The sequence below is a fragment of the Aquarana catesbeiana genome, linkage group LG03 (assembly GCF_042186555.1).
Source record: "Aquarana catesbeiana isolate 2022-GZ linkage group LG03, ASM4218655v1, whole genome shotgun sequence".
Taxonomy (NCBI): Eukaryota; Metazoa; Chordata; class Amphibia; order Anura; family Ranidae; genus Aquarana; species Aquarana catesbeiana.
The window spans coordinates 624113704-624134024 of NC_133326.1; positions in this window are offsets into that span (position 1 = coordinate 624113704).

Consider the following 20321-nt stretch of genomic DNA (forward strand, 5'->3'; position numbering starts at 1 on the left):
TTTTAGTTTTTTCTTCATCAATAACACACAATTTTCAGCTCATGATTGTTGCAAATTGAATGTTAACAAATATAACAGACTATCATTCTGAGCCCTGCATTTTTCATTCTTGTCCCAATTATTTTTGCGCACTACTGTCTATTGATATGTAAAACACTTTATTAAATCAGCAATTAGTGATCAATAATAACATCTAGTAAACATCATTTATTTACTGACCAGAAATCTGTAGAAGAATGCTATACCTGACTCAAGCTGGGCTCCTCCACTTCTTCTGGCTGGAAGTCCCAGGTTGGACATCGGAAGCCTCAGCTGGGGTGGAAGATAGGGTGGAAGGAAGAGTGGAAGGAAGGGATGAGAGGGATTCCCTGACTTTAGTCTGGTCTGACAGAAATCACAGTCTCTTATAGTACCACAGCCTGGAGACATAAACGTCATTTGCTGCAGCTCCTGATCTCCGGGAATCCTGGACCTTCTTGCGCTCCCTAAGATAAGTGCTCCTCAGGCCATCAATTTTGGCTTTTAAATAGGGGATGGTTGTCGTGGGCACCACCGGCTTCACCAACTCCAGCAGTTTCTCCAGCGCTGCCTTCCTCTTTTGTTTATGATTATAATGCGGGTGTTTGACCTGCCACAGACAGGGCAGCTCCCTGTAGTTATCTATGAACAGGGGGAGGAAGTTGTGGTCATTGAAGCCATCCATTTTATCTGCAATACACAAGACAAACCCTAATGTCAGGCTAAAGTCTCCTAATCTTTTCCCAATATAGGCTTCAAACTATAAGCAGTATAGGCCCAAGTTTAAATGTCACCTTCGTTATCACGATCGGCGCTTCCGATACTCCTTCCTCCGCTCACAGATCGAACGTACGACGCACGCGTGTTTTATATACACTGCGCATGCGTGAAACTCCACCCAGCCCTGACCTTCTGTCTAGTCTATTCCCCGCCCCTTCTCGTTCGGCACAGTGGGGAAGAGCACATGGCGGAGACACAACAAGGCGTGCTAATAGCAGCAACGAGGAGGAGGGGGAAAGGCCGGAGCCAGAAACGTCACGATCCCGGAGGAGATTTAAGGCATCAAATATGGCCTTTGTAGAGATGGTGGAGATGGTGGACATATTGAAGAGGGCCGACTATGACGGGAAGTATGGACCTTACCCCAACCCCAATGTCAGAAAGGCCAAGATCATGGTGAAAGTTGTGAAGAGTCTGCACAGGAATTTTGGGGTACGATGATCCAAGGATCAACTGAGGAAGCGGTGGTCGGACCTCAAATTAAGGGAGCACGATCAGTATAGAAGGATCAGGAGAGTGCTGCAAAAAAGTAAGTAGTTGTCCTGTGTTCCTATTCTTTATTCTTATTATGTTCGTGCTGCTCCATGTGCTTTTCTTTACTATTGTACAGTTTAAAATGGCACTTTCATGTTCATGGACACATTATTCGTTCGTAGGAAACATTGTTCGTTCGGCCAATAAAACACCATGTTTTGTCCAGATGCAGTTCAATACATTTTTTCTGGCCTACTTCTCTTAAAATAAGTTTATTGTCTAGATGGGTTAGTAACTAGAATGAAATGCAAACTTGATTCTGTCGAAGGAGAGGACACTCAGCAGCTGTTTACACATCTGGACGCTGGAGCACTAGTGTGGGACACAAGAACACCCTTTTTATTAGGGGGTCCACACAGGTGCTCCAGTGTATACTATAGGGGTGTCTCCATCTGTGAAGCTTGTACAAAACAGGTAAGTATTCAAGCTTGACAAAGGACAAAAATATTTCTTCATCCTGCAACTCTGCCAAAAGGGGCAATTGTACCCCACTTCCAAGCAATGTTTCATATTCCTATTTCTGCCATCAAATATCTGTGTGCTAAGTATACCTATTTTTTTTCACATAGGGGAGAAAAGACACCACTCATCAGAGGAGACTACGGACCCCCCACCTCAGGAAGAAGGGGAAATCCCCCAAACCTAACCAGAGGAGGAGGAGGGAGACGTTGTGGAAATTGTCACCACAACAGGTGAGTGTCTGCGACCACAGGCTCAGGTAAGAGATGGATGCCTGCATATTTATAATACATGGTGTGTTTTTTTTTTATATTTTAGGTGATCGTGATATTGTGGAAGAGGAATGTCACTTCACCAGTGAAAGTGCCCAGATCCTCATCGGGGAGATAATGGGGTGTAATAGGGATTTGGAAAACATCAAGAAAAACATCAATGATGTTCAAAACAAAATGAAGAACATCATTGATGTTTTAGGAAGAATTTAAAACACCCAGAAATCCCTAACTCATTGCAGCTTTATTATTGTTATTTTTATGAAATAAAATTCATATTATAGAAAAGCCAAATTTTGAAGATGCACACAGTGTGTCAACATTTGCTATCTGCCATCACGGGAGATCAATGTACGCGTTTTGTGGGTGAAACCCCTTCCTCAATAATAAAGTAGCTGAGAGGAAGGGGTTGCACCCACAAAACACGTCCCTTGATCCCCCATGATGGCAGCTAGCACATGTTGACATTAGGTAATTTGTGTGCATCTTCAAAATTTGGCTTTTCCAGGGATGACTTCACCCCATCTGCTAAACGCAATATCAAACACAGTTTATAAATACTCGTGTCTGATATTGCCTTCACTTTCTATAAAAGTTGAACTTTCTAAGTTCCAGAGTCGCGTATTTTTTTATGGTTTTAAACATGCCTGTTTTACCTTAAAAGGCAATTTCTAAATATTTTAATGTGACTCAAAAAATTGTTATACAACAAACATGTTGGTTTGTTCAAAAAACCTTTTAGAAATGCACATGTGATTGTGCTTTGATTAAAAAGATTGATAATCAATAATGTGTGGCTTCTTCTTTCAATGCTCAAAAGCATTTTTTGTAGTAAAGTTGGTGTTTTCAGTGAAAATGGGGGTTATTTACTAAAGGCAAATCCACTTTGCACTACAAGTGCAGTTTCAGTGCAGTCTCAAGTGCACTTGTAGTGAAAAGTGTATTTTCCTTTAGTAAATAACACCCAACAGTGCTTTCTAATTTTACACAATTTTCAGGACTCAACAAAATTTAGGGCATGGTGTTGAAAATTATTATTATTTTTGTCAGTCATGCATTACATACATTCACAAAAAAAAAACAAGGTGTGTGTGTAGCAGACCCACAACATAATAATTAATAGTTAGCCGAAGAAGAGATTGTCACCTCATGTGTCAACGAAATTTCGTTTGCACTGTTGAAGAAAAAGGCCAAAAAATTAGACCATTAATAAAAGATAACCGAGGAGACAGCTAAAAGAAAGCCAAGCAGCAAATCAAAGCAAATATTTGTTCAGTTTGAAATATATTTTTATTTTAAAAATGTCTCAGACATTGTCTGGCATATCGATGGCCCCCCTACCCGCAAAGTATTCCATGTATCTTATACGGACCTCGCAGGCACTCTGGGGGGGCAAGCCAGGACGGCCAGCTTCAACCGCCGTCAGGTTTGGTTCATAAATATTAATTCTGGCCTCAGGCCCAACTGAGGCAGCATAGTTCCAAGAATTTCTCCTTAAAAAGCTGTGGAGAACACAGCAACACAGGATGATGTGATTGAGTTTATATTCCGCCATGTGTATGGGTGTAATAAATAGGCGGAACCGGCATTATTCCAAACATGTTCTCCACCACTCTTCTGGCTCTGGCCAGCCAATAATTAAAAACCCTCTGGTCTGGGGTGAGGGTCCTCATAGGGCATGGCCGCATAAGATGGTCCCCCAGCGCAAAGGCTTCATCCGCAACAAAGACAAATGGGAGTCCTTCCGCATTGTCTTCTGGAGGTGGCAAGCCCAAGCTGCCATTCTGGAGACCCTTGTAGAACTCCGTCTGGGCAATGACTCCACCATCTGACATCCGGCCATTCTTCCCCACGTCCACAAACAGGAACGACTAGCCTCTGCTGATGGCTTGCCTCATGCAGGTATCCTGCCTGCTGATATATGGGGTCAGCAAAGCCAACAAATGGTGAAATACGGGGTCCATCATCTGGAGAAAGTTCCTGAAATCGTCAGGATTATTCTCACGGATCTCACAGAGCAAAGGCATGTGACAGAATTGGTCACGCTGGAGCAACCAATTCTTGGTCCATGAACTCCTCCTCGCCCTGTTCATGGACTGATAGGACAAGTAAGAACCCCAACACCAAGCCCCCACACAGCACGAACTCTACGATGAGTACGTACACGCAACATGACTAGAAAGCTGGTCAGAACAAAGTAACAGAACGCACTGAAGAACAGCAAGGCCTGTGAAGAGCGACCTGAAAATCAGTAACGAACGGACAAGAACACAATGACAAATCAATGGGAACGCGCTGCACGCACTGAAGACCAGATACAAACCCAGAAGTACTAACTGAACACCAGAAATACGATCTGAAAACCACGAGTCTGAAAAAGTGTGAATCGTCTCTCACCAAACTTTTACTAACACGAGATTAGCAAAAGGAACCCAAAGGGTGCCGCGCTTGGTATTGAACTGCCCTTTTATAGTCTCGTCGTACGTGGTGTACGTCACCGCGTTCTTGACGTTCGGAAATTCCGACAACTTTGTGTGACCGTGTGTATGCAAGACAAGTTTGAGCCAACATCCGTCGGAATAAATCCATGGATTTTGTTGTCGGAATGTCCGATCAATGTCCGACCGTCTGTACAGGGCATTACAGTGTATGTGGTATTAATTTAGGAATGTCCATTTATTATATAAGATAAAAGAACCCTGTGCTATTAACCCTGTGCAAAAATAAGAAACAAAAAACTTTTTTTCAGAGCAGCTGCCACAAAAAAGGCAATCACACTAATAAAATGCATATACTGTACCTAGAAAAATTAGTGAAGCGCTTTTAATTACAGAGCACGTCATTTATTTTTCTTGATATACAATTTAAAGCTTATTCATTCCAATACTGAATGTTAACCCCTTCCCTAGCCCTATTATCCTGGGTTACTATGGTAACACTGTATTGCTCTGGTCACAGTATTTTAAAACAATTAAAAAAAAGGAAGAAATGTATAAAAAATAAACAAAATATAAAACAATATATATTATTATTATTATTATTGACATACTGTCACTAGTTAGTGTCTCTGATCACTACCACACCAGTTATATGATGATGCTATACTGCACTGGTGACAGTATGTAAATAATTGTGAACAAAGTTTTTTTTGTTAAATTTCTTAATTTTCCACAAAATTGTGACAAGAAATTATAACTTCAAACAACTCGCCATGCCTCTTTCCTTGGACTGTCTACTTTCCAAAAAAGGGGTAATTTGGGGGGTATTTGTATGGTTCTGTTCCCTCAAGAAATGAGATCACTGCACCTGGACTGATAGATTTTCAGATATATACCATAGTTTGTGGACTCTATAACTTTGCTACAAACTAAATAATAAACATTGATTTGGGTTATTTTGAACAAAGAAATGTAGCAAAGGACAAAGAACATTGGGACAAGTAGTCCTTAACGGAGCACTGTACAATGGAGTCTATGGAGGTTTGGACTTCAATACCCACGATTTCCTACTCACAAAAGAAGAAGAGATCAATTTTTTTCCCAGTAATTTTACTGCAGGTCTGGGAGACTAGTGCAGGGAGCCAGAGCGTGCAGACCTGCTGGGGTCTGTGCACTACACCAGAGAGGACAGAGCCTGTAGGGAAGCCAAAGTGCCAAAGACTGAGCCAGAGCTGAGAGGCTGAGCCTTGAGAGAAACTATTCATGAAAACTGAGTTACTGGGGACTTGATTCCTATGGTCAACAGGTTCACAGAGTACCGGGATTGATGAGCGGATTCAGTTGTTCTTGTGCCCCCACTGTTAGTGACCCAGCACAACCAGAGACTGCCTTTTTGCCTAACCGCCCAAAAGTAGTTTTCTGCATGTAATCTTATAGAGATGGTAACACATGCACCACTATACAGTTTTGGCCCCTCCATGAGCTGGATAAAGAAGCAAAGCGGGCACCATTACTGGACAGTAGCTTTATAGTAGCAATCGGGTCTTAGGAAAATATACTGTCAGGGGTTTGCTCAAAGGGGATCACCTTCCCTGGGAAAAGGGTAGTCCAAACAACAGGTTTCTTAAAATCTGACTTGTAGCCAGTTTTATTTTTAAAAGGTTGCATGAAAATAACAAAAACAAAACAGAAAATAAATCCTTGCCATCCAGGCACTAACTGAACATTGCAGGTTCCTAACTCAACAGCTGAAGGGCTTCTCCCAGTCACCCACAAAACAAAGATAATGCAAACCTTTTCTCTTACAAAGCAAACGTCCCATAAGCAGTTCTCTCAGATTTTTTTGGCTCCCCGAGTCCCAGGCCAAGGGCAATTCTTTGCTCCAGTCCTGCTTTATTTATACAACCTGATGGTGGACACAAGTGGACCGCAAAATCTGGTCCGGAACCAACCAGCCAAGGTGGCTGGTAAAACCCAGACCGGATTCCACCTTAGTTCTTGGAAAAGGAACGCATGCGAGGTGAAACATAATGTCCAAAGTTACTTTTTATAATGTCACAATATATATATTCCTACCTATACATAAGGGGGATATACTGTATATACAGAAGGGTTTGGGGACTTTGAATGAGGCACGTAGTAAACGCTAAAGGCATTTGTAAACATAATGGCATATTTATTCAGCATGTACACATATCAGAGCATAAAACGATTTGTACAAACACAAGTAAAACATATGTAGCACTACCCCCTAGGGAGCTGTTTAATGTATGCTTGGTTCTGCACTCTGCCTCTCAACCCCAAGAATGGTCTCAACCCTTCTGACACACCTGCTCTCTTAAAATTAGTGTGGAACCCAGCAATAGAGAGGGAAAAGAAAACACAATAATGATAAACCATGAATTATATTTACTCAGGCCCTGGGTTCCGTCACTTCACCAGCTGTGGTAGTAAAGGGAGACTCGCACAGAATAGCAATGAACCACTCAGAAAGTTTACTAGAGTGAATATTAAACAGAATGAATTAAACACAAATTATAAATGACAGTTGATAACAGTTAACATAAATATGAAACTGTGGATTCCATAATCACCGTAGGGAGTATATGTAGACAGGTGTACAGTAGTACAAGCGTTCAATATTCTCCAAGACCTAAGCAAACTGTAGAATAAATGGTACTTTGATAATGTGTAACTGAAGAAATATGGCACTTGTAACTTCCTCCTTATGTCTGAGTGTAATACAGTACTGACTTTACAGCGCAAGGAATAACAGACCCCAGAGTTCAGCTGTATGTGGCCTGTGAATAAGTAGAATCACTTCTGTGGGACTACAAGTCTCACCAGCAGTCTGTAAATAACTAACTGAGTGCACTTTACTGAAATGGGCAGGTGCCCTCTCACCACAGTAGACTCAGAGGCTGCGAGGCCCCATCCGAACCCCCTCCTGATGTCTCAGTCTGATGAAAAGATGGCACCGCCGCTCTGCACAGCTCCTCCGGATGGCTGAGATGCAGGAAACTTCCAGATGTCCTGGCGCTGCACACCAATCCGCTTGCTGAGCTGGCAGGGCTGTACTCTGAAGTCCCTCAGAGGCTGTGGATCCTGCTCCATGCTGTATAGGCCGCAGTCTCCTGGTCACACACACAGACCTTCTGCTGGCAGGTATTGAATGGTATCCCAAGAGGCCGAAAAGATGGCCGCGCTCCTCCTTTTATCTGTTTACCCAGCAGGCTGTTCTGTGACTGGGCATTGTGGGTCTGTGACTTGGCATTGTAGGTCCAGTAGTTCCCAAACTGAGTTAACAACATGAGTACTTCCTCATCAAACTACATATCCCACAATGCATAACTGTTTCCCTCTTAAATGAAGGAAAGATCCTGATAAAGTTCCAGCGGTCACTAGAGGGAGCCAAACCCTTATTTAAGAAACAATACGTTATTTAACATGATAACCTTGGTAGCAAACCCCTGTGCTACACATATTTAATTTATATACATATCAATGGCACATAATAATTAATCTTTATACATAGATATCATCCTGACACTAAACAATATATATTATACATTAATGTGAGCCAAAAATGCTCCATGTTGTTAGATTGTAGTATAAAAAGTAGGGTTGCACTGATACCACTTTTTTAAGACCGAGTACAAGTACCGATACGTTTTTTTCAAGTAACGATTACTTTTTTTTTAATGTTGTGTGACAGTGGCACTAATATGCAGCACTGATGGGCACTGATAGGTGGCATTAATGGGCACTGATGAGGCGTGGACTTTTTTTTTTTTTACAACTTTATTTTTTACAATTTATATCTTTTTGTTATTTTTTTATAATGCTTTTTTGGGGGGGAGGGGGCTGTGGACAGTGTCAGTGGTTTTTTTATTTATTTTTTTTATTATTTTTACAATTTAACCTTTAAATTTGTATTTATTATAATTCTTTTTTTTTATATCAGCCCTGTTGGGGGGGGGGGGGCTTTGGTGAGATATTGGGGGTCTAAACAGACCCCCGACATCTCCCCTTTGAGACAGGAAAAGGGACTGAGGACACAGAACCCCCATTCCCTTTCTCTGCAGCCTCAGCTGCACTGAAGATGAATGGACAGAGGCTCCTTTTCATTCAAAAACTGAAGCATCGTAAACACAGTTTACGATGCTCAGTTATGAATGGACAGAGTCAATGATCACTGACTCTATCAATGACAGATTTACCGGCTTCTTCCTCAGCTCTCCATCCTGACAGATCCAGGACGAGGGGGGACCGGAGGAGGACCTGGACAGAATGAGGAGCACACGGGGGAGCCAGAGGGGGAACGACAGAGTGAGGAGCACACAGGGAGCCAAAGGGGGACCCAAGAGAGCTAGGAGCATATGGGGGAGCTGGAGGGGGGACCCAACAGAGCGTGGAGAACACGGGGGAGCCAGAGAGGAACCCAACAGAGCGAGGAGCACACAGGGGGAGCCAGAGGGGGACCCAGGGGAGGACACAGGGGGACAGTTGGGGACGATCAGTGTAGTGGTGGGGGGAGGTACAAGCACTGATCCTCCTGTATAGCTTTCAATAAAGCATCTGACAGCCATGGGAGGGAGAGGAGGGGAGAAGCGGCTGTCAGATTAAAGCTATACAGGGAGATCGGTGCTTGTACCTCCCCCCACTGCTGCACTGATTACCTGTGAGGCTGCCTGCCCCACCCGCTACACTGAGGTTGCCTGGCCCAATACAACAAGTATCGGATCAGGCATTGGAGCATTTGCACAAGTACTAATACTAGTATCGGTGCAACCCTATAAAAAGATCAAATATTAAACATTGCACTGTATCTTGAAAGCATATATGCATCTATAAAAGCTTGACGCATTTCATGGATTTGTTCCACTTCATCAGGAGCGGATGCATAGAATGTATATATTGGCTCAGTAACATGTAAACTGCAAGCTGAGGGCCATCAGGAAGGCCAATCCCAGCAGCTGAAAAAATGTGAAAGAAAACACTGCGCTAACTAGAGTAAAAGGTGAGCAGCTACATACAGTATGACCAAAACAGTACAGGAATAATTTAAAAAATGTAGCGCATAGTAAACAGAATAGAATAACCTATAATTGGAAAACAATAAATTCGATGAAACACACGTCCTTCGACCAAGTGTAATAGACTTGATAGGTGACAACCAAAAGTCTAGATAGCTGATAGCAAAAAGGGCAGGTGAAATAATGTCCAATTGTGTGTATACACGGATGTGACAACTCAGGGTGATGGATTTCCAGGTGCTGACAAAGGGTATGTTGATTGGTACATGGACACAACATCGAATGAAAAAACGACATCAACGGATAAGTGATAAGTGCATACTCTTACCAAATATGGTGGACTCCACTGTCAGCGACATGGAGTCTTGAAAGCAGTGTGCCACATAGGCAGATATGGAGATATCCAGGCAGTTGAAACCTCAGGGACGGACTCAGTAAGAACTCCAGGGATCACCAAGGTCAGTCGCCACTCTGGATCAGGAGTCTCTTGCCTGCATGTAGTGTGAGCAGCGCCAGCCCGACATGATCTCCTCCTCCCGATATGATCTCCTCCCCAGCTCCGCCTCCCAGGTTCTCCAAGCACACCACACTTTCCCTGTTCTGTTTGTTTCCTCATGAGGAATTGTAGTATAAAGATATGGTGGACACCACTGATCCAGAGGACGACTGACCTTGGTGATCCCTGGAGTTGGTATTGGGTATAGAAGTGCTCTATATTGATTGTACTTATTCTTATATTGTTTCTGGTTTTTTATATGTTTATATCATTTCACATGTTCATTTACCTTTGTACTACTACCTCTAGCAGCATAGGTTTTTTTTTTTTAAAGAATAGCGCAGCACCAATTTTTACATACCTTATTTCTATTGCTGTATGGGCTGAGTTTGACCTATATTTGGTGCTTGCAGCAGTTCAACGTTCATTGCCCTTCGTTTACATGGTAGCGCAGGAATAACTATACATTTCAATATAAAATCTTTGATTTTGGGTTTAATAACAATGTAATGAAGCAGAAAAACTGCTTTAAGCAGGATTTAGTACAGTACTGTGTGAGTCAGACAAGGTAACGGAAAAACCGGATACAGAAACAACGCTACTTGAAGTAGAAATAGCCCAAATGTTTCCAACCCCAATATGATTAGTGATGAAAAAGGAAAGTACATTGGTAGGAGAGCACACTACTTCACCCAATTTCCTAATACACGCTCTATTAGATATTTTACCCACAACAGGTCCCTGTCCTTGGTCCATGCTGCAGTGTTGCACCCAGGGCCACCACCGATAAAGGGGTACACATGGACCTTTTGTATGGTGCCTGGGCCCCATCAGTTCAGCAGGGGGGCCAGAGCAGCTGACAGGCAGGGGTAATTAGATGGTGGGTGGTTGGTGCTTGGGGGGGCAAGCATTTACTGGAACTAATACCCCTGTGTAGCTCTCCCTGCAGCAGCTGAAAGCCAGCAACTCCTCCTCTCCCCCGCCAGCTTTCAGCTGCTGCATGGAGATCCACACAGGTCAATGGTTCCAGGGATAGCCCCCTTACTGGCCGCACTGATCACCCTCCCTGTCCACCATTTAATTCTTCCTGCTGCTCGGAACACCCTGTGTGCTACCTTTCTCCTGCAGAACTGCCAGCTTCTCCTTCTCTCCCTACTGCTGCAGGGCTTTGGGAGATAATTTTAATTATTTACTGGCCCATCCTTCTCTGAATGAACACAGTGAGTGAATGCTACCGATCGAAAAACATATAAATACTCCCACTGTGTGTTAAATAATAAATTCAATTCCCTGCAGCTGCTGTACACCAAGTGCTAAATCACTTACCAAACCAATTTTCAAGATTACAACGCGTAGTGTTGCCAAATCATATAATACAATAAAGATATAATATAAATAAATAATAAATTCACGTGACAAAAAAATATATTAAAAGTCCAAATATTGTGAAAAATTTCTTAATCCAAATAATGATGCAATCAATAAGTACAGTGCCTTGAAAAAATATTCATATCCCTTACAATTCTCCACATTTTGTCATGTTACAACTGTAGCACTAACTCTCGGTGAAGCTGCTGGTTTAAAGCGGGCTGTTACCTTCACTCTCGATACCTCTGTTTCACCGGCACCGGGTCTAGGGTCCCGTTGAGTTTACCTCTGGACGATATAGGCACCATACGCTTGAGTATATTTTCCAATGCTTTAATGAACAATTAATAAAGGAAGTAGCAGGAAAGAGGCAGAAGGAAAGTTGCAGGGAAGCTCAAATACCTTTCCTTAGTATTCTTTAGAACATTCTTTTGAATTTAACACTTGGAATTGAATGCACTCCCCTCGTGGGATTCAATCTTTGCCCGCTTGGATAGGCCTCTCTCACTTGCCTAGCAGCCAGTACGCAGCACGAACAAAAGTCTCTGCCACAGACTTGTTTGGAATAAAACCCGTACGATCCTCTGCCACAGGATGTATTGGTTTGCGATGAATGTCAGACATGGTACTTGAACCTTTAAGCCAACCCGGCAGTACTATGCAATAAGATTACTTCAGGATACGTCCTCCAACCGAGTCACCAGGCCCTTCTCCAGACCAGCACTCTGCATGATCCTTCCATGACTTGTCCTCCCCTGGGATCTCCTCAGTTGTTTAGCTTCTTCACTCAGGATAGACAGCTCAGGACCATTCCACTGCTGCTGTGGTAGACCCCAGACAGACCTCTGGGCCCACCCACACGTCGCAGCGACGTGGGCCTCCGAAACGGAGGACCACGAGGTGGTACTCTTAACGCATACCTGTCGGCCAGGAGGGCCAGCATGTGGCTGAAAACGAACCCCTAAACATGGTGTCTGTCCCATAAATACCCTCTCCCAGAATGCAACTCGGAGGACCACCTCCACTGAATTGTCTCCGGGACAGAGGAGCACTCATACGCTTCAACACGTTGCCTTTCCAACACCAGCCCTTGGTGACAACGACACCCACCGGCACAGTGTGAAACTACACGCAACTCAGCCAAGCTGGAACAGAGGCAAATCTAACTTCACCTAACAAGTAACCCACAAGATTTACCTATCAGCGGTAGATTAAAAATCTACCAGTGCTACATACTCCCCCCACTACAATAGACGTTGTCCTCAACGTCTGTCAAGAAAAAGGTAAGATTAAAGTAAAGAAGAGAAGAGAACAGTAGAGAGACATTACAATTTCAACAATTTTCTTTTAAACAATATGTTCACATCCGTAAACAAATCCACATTAATACTGTGCAATACTGTAATCCAATTGCTCCTAAAAAAAAAACAAAGTTAGACACACACTAAATATGTACAATATCTTCAATAACAGGTTGGGAGCAAAGTCTCATTCCAGCAGGAGAATGACACTCTCTTCCCGTATATTTTCTCCTTTTAAAGAAACAAACTAAAGAAACTTTAGAAATCCATCCCTATTTTTTTTTAAGGTAAATCACATCCTTTCAATAAGGAAACCCGGCTAGCAAAAAGAAGTCCTTGGATTTAGAAACACTGAGATGAACATCAAATCTTGATCACAAAGATCTCTGAACACTGACACTATCTATCTACACACCCCATAGTTCTTTATCCATAATCACCAGTAGAACCGAGGATCTGGCAATGTCAGTTTCTTTCCAAGTTTATCCACTGTAGTAATAAAGTACACAATGTCATCTTTCCCTGGTCTGCAAATGACCACTTTGTCAGGATAGATGTGCCGAACATAGTTCCAGTGCAGGAAACAACCACTGAAGTATTCATCCATAGCGACAGAACATCCAGTTTTTCGGAAAGGCTTAGGCACAGACAAATAGTCCCAAACAGCTTCACTGTACCAAAGCTCCCGGTTTGCTTCAATCTCTTGCATAATGTCCTGGGTAACATATGGGAACTCCAAACCATACTCCCTGGCCACATGCTTGTTAAGCATTCTCTGTAAACGTGCAAGTTTGGGCAACGACCTATTTTTTCCCAAACCAGGGGGCACACAAGAGTTCAATGACTTGCTCACCATAGACCCAACGGGTGTCGGCAACCAAGTAATAACTTTAGGCAATGTCTCCCCGACAGTACTGTGTGGCTCCACACAAGGTGATGTTCTCCCAGAATCCAGGGCAGTCCATTCTGAGAAAGTTAAGGCAGCAGCAACATCTTCACCATGAGCCCATAACAGTTCTTGTGACATTGTCTCAAATAAATAATCAACATCACCGGAGAGATCCGACATGGAATCTATCTCCGAATCTTTCAACTCTTCTGCCGGCAAATATTTACACAAAGTCCCAGATACATTCCCTGTGAACTCTCACCCGTTCCTGACGTGGACTTCTCCGGTTCGGGCAGTCTCTGGGGTGGGCCTCGACCACGGCCGCGGGAAGCCTTTACATATGCCACTTTCCTCTGGACAGGTACAACAGGGATAGGCGTAGTGGATGCGGAAATCAAGGTAATGTCCGCTGATGAGTCGGTTTCCGCAGTATCTCTCTCAGCAACACTTTCGGTGACAACAGGTGAAATCACGGCCTGCCGTTCTTTTTCAGCAGTAGTAGCAGCTTCTACTGTGGCGATACCTGTAGCCCAGTCCATACATGGTAGGTTGCTCCACCACAAACAAATATTCTCCACATTGCGAGCAGCGAACAAATGGACGGAGATGTATGACCAGTCCTTCACACTTGTGGCAATGCATGCCCAGTCCCTCAGTATCTCCAACTGTATAAAGAACAAACCTCTCCTGCGGTTTCAAACGAATGCCAGTATCTGTAAGCAAGGTTCCAGTCAGCATAGCACCCGCAGCGGTGCTGGTAGTGAAAATTTTAGGCCCCACAGTTGGTTGCATCACCGAAAAAGACATGGCCACACTCTGATCTTCTCAGCATGATCACGAGGCCTCTCTTCTTCTCTGGCGCCAACACACACACACACGCGTCCCACGCGGTATCAAGTAGGCTAGGCTCCTCCCACTTGTTCCTCTGATCATGTAGCTCCCGGGCTTTCACTGGCGCCCACCGCCTACGCAGTCAGAAATAAAGTCCTGCAACTTTTAACCTCTTCTTCTCCTGAGAAATTGACAGAGTCTAGCTCTCACCGTAAACACTTCTCCAGGTTACGAGAACTGATGGCCAACAAATCCTGGACGACGCCCCCACATGTAGCATTAACTCTAGGTGGAGCTGCTGGTTCTAAGCGGGCTGTTACCTTCACTCTCGATACCTCTGTTTCAACAGCACTGGGTCTAGGGTCCCATTGAGTTTACCTCTGGACGGCACCAAATGCTTGAGTATATTTTCCAATGCTTTAATGAACAAGTAATAAAGGAAGTAGCAGGAAAGAGGCAGAAGGAAAGTTGCAGGGAAGCTCAAATACCTTTCCTTAGTATTCTTTAGAACATTCTTTTGAATTTAACACTTGGAATTGAATGCACTCCCCTCGTGGGATTCAATCTTTGCCCGCCTGGATAGGCCTCTCTCACTTGCCTAGCAGCCAGTACGCAGCACGAACAAAAGTCTCTGCCACAGACTTGTTTGGAATAAAACCCGTACGATCCTCTGCCACAGGATGTATTGGTTTGCGATGAATGTCAGACACAGTACTTGAACCTTTAAGCCAGCCCGGCAGTACTATGCAGTAAGATTACTTCAGGATACGTCCTCCAACCGAGTCACCAGGCCCCTCTCCAGATCAGCACTCTGCATGATCCTTCCATGATGGGTCCTCCCCTGGGATCTCCTCGGTTGTCCAGCTTCTTCTCTCAGGATAGACAGCTCAGGACCATTCCTCTGCTGCTGTGGTAGGCCCCAGACAGGCTTCTGTCTGGGGCCTACCAGCGACGTGGGCCTCCGGAATGGAGGACCACGAGGTGGTACTCTTAACGCATACCTGTCGGCCAGGAGGGCCAGCAGGTGGCTGAAAACGAACCCCTAAACATGGCCTCTGTCCCATAAATACCCTCTCCCCACAATGCAACTCGGAGGACCACCTCCACCGAATTGTCTCTGGGACAGAGGAGCACTCATACCCTTCAACACGTTGCCTTTCCAACACCAGCCCTTGGTGACAATGACACCCACCGGCACAGTGTGGAACTACACGCAACTCAGCCAAGCTGGAACAGAGGCAAATCTAACTTCACCTAACAAGTAACCCACAAGATTCACCTATCAGCGGTAGATTAAAAATCTACCAGCGCTACACAACCAAAAATGTAAATGTATTTTATTGGGATTTTATGTGATAGACCAACACAAAGTGGCATATAATTGTGAAGTGGAAGGAAAATAATAAATGGTTTTCAAATTTTTAATATCTAACAAGTGTGGCGTGCATTTGTATTCAGCCCTCTTTGCTTTGAAACCCCTAACTAAAGTCTAGTGGAACCAATTGCCTTCAGAAGTCACCTAATTAGTAAATAGAGTCCACCTGTGCGTAATTTAATCTCAGTATAAATACAGCTGTTCTGTGAAGCCCTCTGAGGTTTGTTAGAGAACCTTAGTGAACAAACAGCATCATGAAGGCCCAGGAACACACCACATAGGTCAGAGATAAAGTTGTAGAGAAGTTTAAAGCAGGGTTAGGTTATAAAAAAAATATCTCAAGCTTTGAACATCTCACGGAACACTGTTCAAGCCATCATCTGAAAAGGGAAAGAGTATGGAACAACTGCAAACCTACCAAGACATGGCCGTCCACCTAAACTGACAGGCCGTGCAAGAAGAGCATTAATCAGAGAATAGACAGCCAAAAAATTCGTTCATTTTCGTTTTAGTTTCATTAGTTTATTATTTTTTTTTCGTTTTTCGGGTCATTCGTTATGATCGCGATTCGTAAATTCGTTCATTCGTAAATTCGTAAATGCGTTCATTCATACATTCGTAAATTCGAACATTCGTTCATTCGTACATTCGTTCATTCATACATTTGTTCATTCGTACATTTTTACATTTGTACATTCGTAAATTCGTACATTCGTAAATTCGTAAAATCGGACATTTGTAAATTAGAAAATTTGGAAATTTGTAAATTCGAAGTTTGAAAATCCAAAAACCCGAAAATTCAAAAATCTGAAATAGTAACTAACTAATAAATTATAGGTATTGTAATTTCCTTTCAAATTTGACTGTCAGTGAACGTAACAAATACGAATTTATCCGAAGTTACGAATTATCCAAAATGAATACTGCATCTAAACAAATGGAACGGGACAAATTAATAATAAATAATAATAATAAAACGTTGTTATTATTATTATTTATTATTATTAATTCATTATGTTCCATTCCGTTTTTTCGGATCATTCATAACTTCGGATAAATTTGTATGTGTTACATTCACTAACAGCCAAATTTGAAAGGAAATTACAATACCTATAATTTAAAAGTTACTAGTAATTACTAATAGTTAAGTTATTATTAGTTAACTATTATTTCAGATTTCCGAATTTTCGAATTTACAAATTTACAAATTCACTAATTTACTAATGTACGAATGTACAAATGTACGAATGTACATTTGTAAATTGCGAATGTACGAATGTACGAATGCCCGAATTTACGAATGTCCAATTTTATCGAATTTACGAATATTTGGAAAAAATTCGTTAAACGGGTTTTCGTTAATTCAGATATTCCTGAATTAACGAATTTGTCGAAATTCGTTAAAAAACGAAACGAATTGCACATGCCTATCAGAGAAGCAGCCAAGAGGTAACTCTGGAGGAGCTGCAGAGATCCACAGCTCAGGTGGGAGAATCTGTCCACAGGACAACTATTAGTTGTGCACTCCACAAATCTGGCCTTTATGGAAGAGTGGCAAGAAGAAAGCCATTGTTGAAAGAAAGTCACAAGAAGTCCTGTTTGCAGTTTGCGAGAAGCCATGTGGGGGACACAGCAAACATGTGGAAGAAGGCGCTCTGGTCAGATGAGACCAAAATGTAACTTTTTGGCCTAAAAGCAAAATGCTATGTGGAAAAACAAACACTGTACGGCACCCTGAACACACCATCCCCACCGTGAAACATGGTGGTGGCAGTATCATGTTGTGGGGATGCTTTTCTTCAGCAGGGGCAGGGAAGCTGGTCAGAGTTGATGGGAAGATCATGGAGCCAAATACGGGGCAATCTTAGAAGAAAACCTGTTAGAGTCTGCAAAAGACTTGAGACTGAGGCGGAGGTTCACCTTCCAGCAGGACAAGGACTCCAAACATACAGCCATAGCTACAATGGGATGGTTTAGATCAAAGCATATTCATGTGTTAGAATGGCCCAGTCAAAGTCCAGACCTAAATCCAATAGAGACTTGAAAATTGCTGTTCACAGATGCTCTACAAACAATCTGACAGAGCTTGAGCTATTTTGCAAAAAAGAATGGGCAAACATTTCACTCTAGATGTCGCAAGCTGGTAGAGACATCCCCAAAAAGACTTGCAGTTGTAATTGCAGTGAAAGGTGGTTCTACAAAGTATTGCCTCAGGGGGGCTGAATACAAATGCACGCCACACTTTTCACATAATTATTTGTAAAAAATATTTAAAACCATTTATCATTTACCTTCCACTTCACAATTATGTGCCATTTTGTGTTCGACTATCACATAAAATCCCAATAAAATACATTTATGTTTCTGGCTATAACATGACAAAATGTGGAAAATTTCAAGGGGTGTGAATACTTTTTCAAGGCACTGTATAAAAAATAAGAATAAATGGACCCATAGCTTTTCAGACTGAAAAGCTGAGGGTCCATTTTTTCTGGTGAGCATGGATGCAAAAGGGGAGTGTGGCACTCTACACGGCATGTTGACCTCAAAGCACTTCAGCACTTTTTTCTATGAAATTTGGAGCACCGAGCACTTTATAGGTGAATAATATACTTTTTAATTGCATCATAATTTGGATTAAAAAAAAAAATCACGAGGCGGAGCCTAGCGGAGCAGACATGCATTGTTAGAGCTCCACACCGCTGAGGAGAGAAGAGAAGGACAAAGCGGAGCCTGCAGGCTCAAAAGGTATCCATTTGAACCTTTTTGCCCCAGGGAACAAACTGTGAAAGTTTGGGCAGGAAATATGGTACTGGGAGGAAACCGTGGCAGAAATAAAAATCACCTCACAAAGAGCTCACAGGCACTCACTGCAGCTGAAGCAGCTCCAGTCACCTCACAAGATACAGCATCAGGGCGCTCTCACAGACAGAAAATGTCACAGCAAGACTCTCCATTTGAGTCAGATACAGAACAAATCCTCTCACAAACTTCTCCACAAGCCTCCTCAGTATCCCCAGTAATATTATTACAATTTGAAAAGATGCTTCATAAGGCTTTAAAACAAACCTCAGACCAAATAACAAAAAGCCTAACCAAAGAAATAAGAGAGCTGGGAAACCGCACCGCAGCCTTAGAAATAAAAATGGATGAAATTGAAATTACAACCCAAGAAAATATAACAGAATTGGAACAATTAAAAAAAGAGAATTTAATACTTCAAACTAAGCTCGAAGATTACGAAAATAGAGCCAGACGTTCAAACTTGCGCATAAGGGGAATACCTGAAACTGTGACAGACCTGCAATCTACTATTACTGCTCTATTACAAGAACTAAAGCCAGATATCCCTATTGAACGTTTAGAACTGGACAGAGTACACAGAGCCCTCACAGCCAAAAAGAAAGATGGACCCCCACGTGATATAATCACAAAATTTCATTATTACAGAACGAAAGAACAAATACTAATTGCTGCAAGAGAAAAAAAGGAACTTAATTTTCAAGGACACAATTATCAAATTTTTGCTGACCTATCCCAACTTACTATTACTAAAAGACGATCCATGAAACCCCAACTAATGGAACTGCAACGCCACAACATTATGTATCAATGGGGCTTCCCCTTTTCAGTCAGATTTAACTACCAAGGTACAATTTACAGAAGCAGATCAGCAGATGAACTACAACAAACCCTTTTAAAATTAAATCTGACAGAACCCACAAGCAGCAACTCTCCCACACGCAGAAGAATGGCGTCATCTTCACCTTCAGGCAGCACCCAGAAAATTTCAGAACAAAATGGGAATCATCATTCTCACAAAAGAGGCCGTTATGCCACATCATCCATGGACCAAGAAGATTCAATGGACTGACATCCTAATTCCTGATATCTCTTCATTTATTATACTAAAAGATGGTTCTCTATAAAAAACCTATATTTATAACTGAATGTAACTGCATTCTGATAGACACACAATGTGTGGGATCATGTTACATTCCAGTTATATTTCTTATTACTTCTGATTCATATAGCCTTAGAATATATAAGTGAAATAAGGAAATTCTTGTTCAGTTATATATTATCAGGTAATAACAATAGATTTATTACTTTTTAGGACAAATATGTTCAATAATCCAGAAGTAATGGAAGCTTTTTCTTTCTTTTCTTAAAACAAATATATTATTACCTAACTAGTTCCTAGAATTATGTTTTTGTTTATTCTAATCTGAAGCAATACAACCTCAATTTTATGAGTTAACATATCTAAACAGTTACATATGAATAAAAGATGTAATTGTTTACTCTAAAAGGGTTAAAATCCCAAAATAATTCAAACTATCTTCATCAATACCAAAGTTATTAACAGTACCTTTCTAACTGAATTATTTAGCCTAGGGCAAGACTAACCATATACAACCACCCTGGAATAAATAATTTCAACAAAAACTATATTCTGCACTCCAATTAATGAAACATCATTTTGATGTCTTTTGACATAGCACTTCTCTCCTGTAAGCGGAA